Here is a 7583-nt window from a genome sequence, read left to right as displayed (position 1 = left end):
AGTAGTCTCCTTAGGGAGCAGGGAGAGGGTGATCCTATGGACACTGTTATTGAAACATAGCAGGACCGTCTAGTCCTTGCCCTGTCCCCCCCCTCACCATGTTCTATGCCTTCGTTTTGCTTGTGGAAGACTTCAGTCAAATAATAAGTTTAATCAGAGAAGTGAGAGATTCTCAAACAAGGGAAAACAGTTAAAGGAGACTAAATTATAATAATGTAGTCATTAAGCATTGTCAAGACAATTAGTTCTTTCTCAAGTGCTGTAGATAATATTCTGAACCATATCCTGTGAGCTGTCTTATAGATACTAAAACCTCAGATGGAAAAGTTAACTACATGATGACCAGACTCTATCCAGGACATGAGCTACCACAATTCCAGGAACTGACCACAAAGAAATGGGAACAAATGGACCCTGGAACTGAAGATGAACTGTACATAAAACATTCAAAATGATGCTGGTAAGACCAGTGATGACCAAATTGAAGATGACTCTTAGAGGTGACTGTGCTCTTTCTGCATGTACCCCCACCCCCACATTTGTCTATAGAAGCTCTCACTTCATGCTAGTAATAGGGTGGGGAGGAGTCAGCCTTTGAACAGATGTTTGCCACCTTCCCCCAACCAGTTGCTGCATCTGAAATAAAGCAAACTTTCCTTTCCACCAATCTGGCCTGTTTATTGGCTTTTGAGTGACGAACAGCCAGGGCTTCCCCCCACACTCCTTTCAGCAACATTATCTTATGGTTCCCCCTGCCCAGAGCATCACAACTCCCACACTTAGTTGAGAATTGTGGCTGTCTACAACCACACAGATAAACCTGGTACGCCAGAGATGTCTGTGTTCCCAGTGTACTGCTCTTCCTTATATATTTTAGCATATATATATCTTTTCTCTTTGATCTTTATGTCAAAACATCAGTAGTCAGGAGAATACTTGAACTATTTATGCAAACACTCAGAAGATATCTCTTGTTCTTTACACTCTGTTGATTGTAAAGTACACGAGCACTAGGACTTCCCTGGTGGCTCAGATTGTAAAGAATCTTCCTGCAATTCAGGAAACCCAGGTTCAATTCCTGGGTTGGGAAGTTCCCCTACCTACTCTAATATTATTGTCTGGAGAATCCCTTGGATACAGAAGCCTTGCAGGCTACGTTCATGAGGTCATGAAGAGTTCGACATGACTGAGTGATTAACAGTTTCACTTCACACAGGCACTAAGTGCTTATGTTGTAATTTTAAATAACTTACTAGAACTGAGAAATTGTTCCAAACTGCTTCTTGAACACTGTTCCAATCCCAGGACCTACAGCATAATTTTTATCCTTTACAGCTAGAATGTGTATTCTATCTTATAAGCTTAAGACAAAATTTGTTGCTCTGTTGTTCAATTGCTAACTTGTGTCTGACTCCTTGTGATCCCATGGACACCAGGATTCCCTGTCCTTCACTGTCTGTTGGAATTTGGTCCATTGAGTCAGTGATGCTATCTAACTAACTCTCCTCTACAGCCCTCTTCTTTTGCCTTCAATCATTCCCAGCATCAGGGTCTTTTCCAATGAGTCGGTTCTTCACATCAGGTGGCAAAAATATTGGAGCTTCAGTTTCAGCATCAGATCATTCAATGAATATTCAGGGTTGATTTCCTTTAGGGTTGACTGGTTTGATCTCCTGGCTGTCCAAGGGACTCTCAACAGTCTTCTCCAGACCAACAATTTGAAGGCATCGGTTCTTCAGCACTCAGCCTTCTTTATAGAGGACTTTCACATCTGTATGTGATTACTGGAAAAACCATAGCTTTGACTATTGGGACTTTTGTCTGTAAAGTGATGTCTCTGCTTTTTAATACATAACCTGTTAATCATATCAGTAAAGTATATTCTTGCTGAAACATCTCGGACATTGCAAAAGTTGACATGCCTCTAATCACTGCCCCAAAGTTAAGGTTTTTACTTTGCACCTGTAAAAATAGAATATTTTACACTTTATACAAAATTAACTGAACAATACTGTGCACATTGTATTTCAAATTGCTTTATTTTAGACTCAGCTAGGTATATTGAAGACCTTTTCTTGTCTTTATAGAAGCTATGTCACAGATATATGCATTTTATTCTTTTTTATTCATAGAGATATATCCTAATGTATTTTGACAATTTTAAATGAATGGATGCTTGAATATTTCGGAGAAGGCAATGGCACCCCACTCCAGTACTCTTGCCTGGAAAATCCCATGGGTGGAGAAGCCTGGAAGGCTGCAGTCCATGGGGTCGCTGAGGGTTGGACATGACTGAGAGACTTCAATTTCACTTTTCACTTTCATGCATTGGAGAAGGAAATGGCAACCCACTCCAGTGTTCTTGCCTGAAGAATCCCAGGGACGGGGCATCCTGGTGGGCTGCCATCTATGGGGTCTCACAGAGTTGGACATGACTGAAGTGACTCAGCAGCAGCAGCAGCTTGAATATTTAAAACAAATTGAGAATTATTTTAGTTAAAAAAGTAAGAATCTAAGTAATTGGAAAGTACAACGAACTGTAAACAATTCTGATTTTTTACATTTGATAGAGCATCCTTTTCTACAAACTGTAGGAACTTCAATTATTAGCAAACAGGCTACACTGCAAGAACTTTCCAATCTTATCAAGCATTGAGGTCGGATTATTATTATTTTTTTTGAGACTACTAAAATTTAGAGTCCTCAGAGAACTCCCCAAAACATTGTTTTTAATTTGGATGTGTGTGTGTATATATATACATATATATACACACATATATATATATATACACATATATATATACACATATATATATATATATATTTACTTAAATATATAGATTATTTACAATGCAGTTCGCAAAGCAACAGTTAGAACTGGACATGGAAAAACAGACTGGTTCCAAATAAGAAAAAGAGTACGCCAAGGCTGTATATTGTCACCCTGCTTATTTAACTTATATGCAGAGTACATCCTGAGAAACGCTGGGCTGGGAGAAGCACAAGCTACAATCAAGATTGCTGGGAGAAATATCAATAACCTCAGATATGTGGATGACACCACCCTTATGGCAGAAAGTGAAGAAGAACTAAAGAGCCTCTTGATGAAAGTGAGGGAGGAGAGTGAAAGAGTTGGCTGAAAGCTCAATATTCAGAAAACTAAGATCATGGCATCCGGTCCCATAACTTCATGGCAAATAAATGGGGAAACAGTGGAAACAGTGGCTGACTTTGTTTTTTGGGGCTCCAACACCGCAGTTCAAAAGCATCAATTGTTTGGCACTCCAGCTTTCTTCACAGTCCAACTCTCACATCCATACATGACCACTGGAAAAACCATAGCCTTGACTAGATGGACCTTTGTTAGCAAAGTAATGTCTCTGCTTTTCAATATGCTGTCTAGGTTGGTCATTGAAGATGGTTATTGCAGCCATGAAATTAAAAGACACTTACTCCTTGGAAGGAAAGTTATGACTAACCTCAGTTCAGTTCAGTTCAGTCACTCAGTCATGTCCGACTTTTTGTGACCCCATGAATCACAGCACGCCAGGCCTCCCTGTCCATCACCAACTTTCGGAGTTCACTCAAACTCACGTCCATCGAGTCGGTGATGCCACCAAGCCATCTCATCCTCTGTCGTCCCCTTTTCTTTCTGCTCCCAATCTCTCCCAGCATCGGAGTCTTTTCCAATGAGTCAACTCTTCGCATGTGGTAGCCAAAGTACTGGAGTTTCAGCTTTAGCATCATTCCTTCCAAAAAACACCCAAGGCTGATCTCCTTTAGAATGAACTGGCTGGATCTCCTTGCAGTCCAAGGGACTCTCAAGAGTCTGCTCCAACACCACAGTTCAAAAGCATCAATTCTTCGGCACTCAGAAGAATTGAAGAATTCTCTGAGTTGAATTAAAGAATTCAACTCACTTCTTTACTTTTTCCATGTGCTCCTGCTTAATTGCTCAGTCGTGCCTGACTCTTTGTGACCCTACGGACTATAGTCAAGCAAGCTCCTCTGTCCATGGGATTTTTCAGGCAAGAAAACTGGAGGGGTTGTCATTTCCTCCTCCAGGGGATCTTACAGACTGAGGATTAGAACCTGAGTCTCCTGCATCCCCTGATTTGTGGGTGGATTCTTGACCGATATGTCATTTGAAAAGCCACATCCTTTGCTGATTTGGACTTTCCAGAGAAAACAGTTCCCTGGTGGCTCAGTGGTAAAGAATCTGCCTGCCAATGCAGGAGATGCAGGAGACTAGGGTTTGATCCATGGGTGGAGAAGATCTCCTGGAGGAGGAAGTGGCAACCCACTCAAGTATTCTTGCCTGGAAAATCTCATGGACAGAGGAGCCTAAAGGACTGTATTCGATGGGGTCACAAAGAGTCAGAGAGGTCTTAGCGACTTAACAACAATAAAAACAGTCTAACTGCAGATCCTGCTATTCTAACTCTGATGAAATTATTACCCCTAAGTTTGGCTAGACTATATTTCTGAACTTTAATCTATCAGTGAGTCACACTTGTCAACTTTAAAGGTAAAATTAAGTTAAAGTTAAGACTGCTTCTATGTTTCTTTGATATAGCCCCATTATGGTGGAATATTTTCTTTAATACTCCCTTAAAGATAAAGTTAAGACAACACCAATACAATATTGTAAAGTAATTAGCCTCCAATTAAAATAAATAAATTTAAATTAAAAAAAAAGACAGCCAAGTTTCATCACCTCTTTGCTTCTAGTAGTCCAGTGTCTTCAGATTAAAAAGAAAATGAAAACCTCAATCTACTGGAGGTACATTTAAATAATTCTGATTCTGCTAAATATGACTAGTCTTATTTTAGTGGCAATTAAATAATGTTTTCCACACAAGATGTAAATCACTAAATCACTTGACCTCTATGTTCTGTTCTAATTTTTAAACAACCAAAAGCCCACCTAGAGATTCCAATAATCCATCAATGTTCTTTTAGAGAATGTTACCAAGGGTTTGGTGGAGGGGACGGCAGTGGGCTCAATTTGACCCATACACTGCAGTGTTCCAGCCTATGATCTACAGTTAACTATAAGAATATAGATACATCTTGAAAGTATGAGTGAAAAACAAAACAATTTTCTGAATCATATATACAGAGTGATGCCATTTATTTCACAAAACATAAAATTAAGCATTTAAAAGTATACAACCCAGTGACAGTACATTCATAATGTTCAACCTCATGTCTATCTAGTCCAAAATATTTTTATCACCCTCAAGAAAACTCAGTACACAATAGCTTTCCTTTTTAATTTTCACATTCTCCCAGCCTCTGAAAATAACTAATTTTCTTTTTGTCACTATGCATCTGCCTCTTCAGGGAATTTCCTATAAGTATAATCACACAATATTATGTTCGTTTCTGGCTTTTTTCACTTAACATGATGTGTTTGAGATTTGCCCATGTTGTGGAACATATGGTTTTTCCAATAGTCACATATGGATGTGAGGGTTGGACCATAAAGAAGCCTGAGCACCTATGATTTGATACTTTTGAACTGTGATGCTGGAGAAGACTCTTTCGAGTCCCTTGGACAGCAAGGAGCTCAAACAAGTCAATGCTAAAGGAAAAAAAAAAAAAAACCTGAATATTCACTGGAAGGACTGATGCTGAAGCTGAAGCTCCAATACTTTGGCCACTTGATGTGAAGAGCTGACTCACTGGAAAAGACCCCGATGCTGGGAAAGATTGGAGGCAAAAACAGAAGGGGATGTTAGAGGATGAGATGGTTAGATAGCATCATTAATTTAATGGACATGAATGTGACTGAAACTCCAGGAGATAATGAAGGACAGGGAAGCCTAACATGCTGCAGTCCATAAGGTCACAGAGTCAGACACAACTTAGCAACTGAAGAACAGTGTGTTATCAGCACTTTATTTTTTTACTGTTGATAATATTTCATCATATGGATATACCAACTTTTCTTTAATGATGTATTAACTGTTAGATATTTGGCTAGACATTTGGATGGACATTCTTTTGTCAGTGTATATTTTCCACAACATTGAGATGTCCAACGTTATTCTTTAGATCTTTGGAGAAGGAAATGCTCCTCAGAGTTGGATAGGGCAATCATGGAGTACTCTGCATATTAGAGATCACACCTAAAGAAAAGTAACTTCCTCTTTGGAGGGAAGAGCCCAATGGGATAAGAAATGCACATGAGTTCCAAAGATATATACCAAGGTTCAAAACTGTCACAAGTATGTATTCTATAGTTATTTCCTCCAGAGAACCAGGTCTCTCAGAGAGTAGAAGATAAAAAACAAAACAACAACAACAACAAAAAACACACCTCATTATTGAAACTCTTGAGAATTCATCCCCTAAAGTTACAGAAACTGTAAATGTTTCTGCTACATTCCCTTAGGACTACTTTACTAATATCAGATGGTGAGAAAACTCAACACTCATAAGCTCCAGGAGCTTATGAGTGGGTCCATCTTGCTGCCCTTGCTAAGTGTAGAGCCACCAACCTCAGCCATCATCCAAGAGAGAAACTGGATCACTGAATTCAGGCTGTTACCTGATAATTTCTGGGTGAGGTACAGAATTTTCACAGGTGTTGGGGGTGTGGCATAGCACGAGGGACTCCTTTTCTTGGTAGTAACCTTGGGGGTAATCCACAGAGACAAGTAAAACCTTGATGATACAAAGCCCTGTGGCGCTACTGGCCCTGATTCCAGATAGAGATTCCATATGCACTAAAATAACCTTTTTCTTCAATCTGTCTCCTCTGGTTGCTGGTTCTCCCTCAGAATATTTCCTCTGGCCTCACTGCTTCTTCTTCTCCCTCACTGATGGAAATATACATCTAATCTCATTCCACTACTTGTCCTTTCAGATGTTCAACAAATTTTTATTTAGTAATTACTCTATATTAGGCGCCAAGCTGTATTCTAGAGTTGAAGGAAACAATGAAAACATTGTTTTTTCTCTCAAGGAGCTTACAGCTGAAACAGGGGTAAGAGACATGAAAAGAAAGTTATACCCTAAGCCAGTGCTGCAATCCTGGTTCAGTGGATGTGAGTGTTTGACTTTTTCTGAGGAAATTAGTGAAGGCTTCACAAGCAAGCAAATACTTTTACTGAACTTTAAAGTAGGACTTGAATTCTTCCAGTGGGGAAAGGGTGTGAGGTGTCAGGGGGAAAATGTGGAGATTACTTAAATTGTAAAGTGTTTTCAGATCAGATCAGATCAGATCAGTCACTCAGTCGTGTCTGACTCTTTGCGACCCCATGAATTGCAGTACGCCAGGCCTCCCTCTCCATCATCAACTCCTGGAGTTCACTGAGACTCACGTCCATCAAGTCAGTGATGCCATCCAACCATCTCATCCTCTGTCGTCCCCTTCTCCTCTTGCCCCCAATCCCTCCCAGCATTAGAGTCTTTTCCAATGAGTCAACTCTTTGCATGAGGTGGCCAAAGTACTGGAGGAAATTGCAAATAGTTCTTAATACTGGACCAATAAAGAGGGCCGGGAAAGAAAACTGAAAGCATGAGTTGGGCCAGTGAAGCAGCAGGCTGATAATAGAGACCTTATATTTTCATTA

Source organism: Bos taurus, chromosome 7, assembly GCF_002263795.3.
Source record: "Bos taurus isolate L1 Dominette 01449 registration number 42190680 breed Hereford chromosome 7, ARS-UCD2.0, whole genome shotgun sequence".
NCBI classification, from domain to species: domain Eukaryota; kingdom Metazoa; phylum Chordata; class Mammalia; order Artiodactyla; family Bovidae; genus Bos; species Bos taurus.
This window is presented reverse-complemented; position numbering follows the sequence as displayed.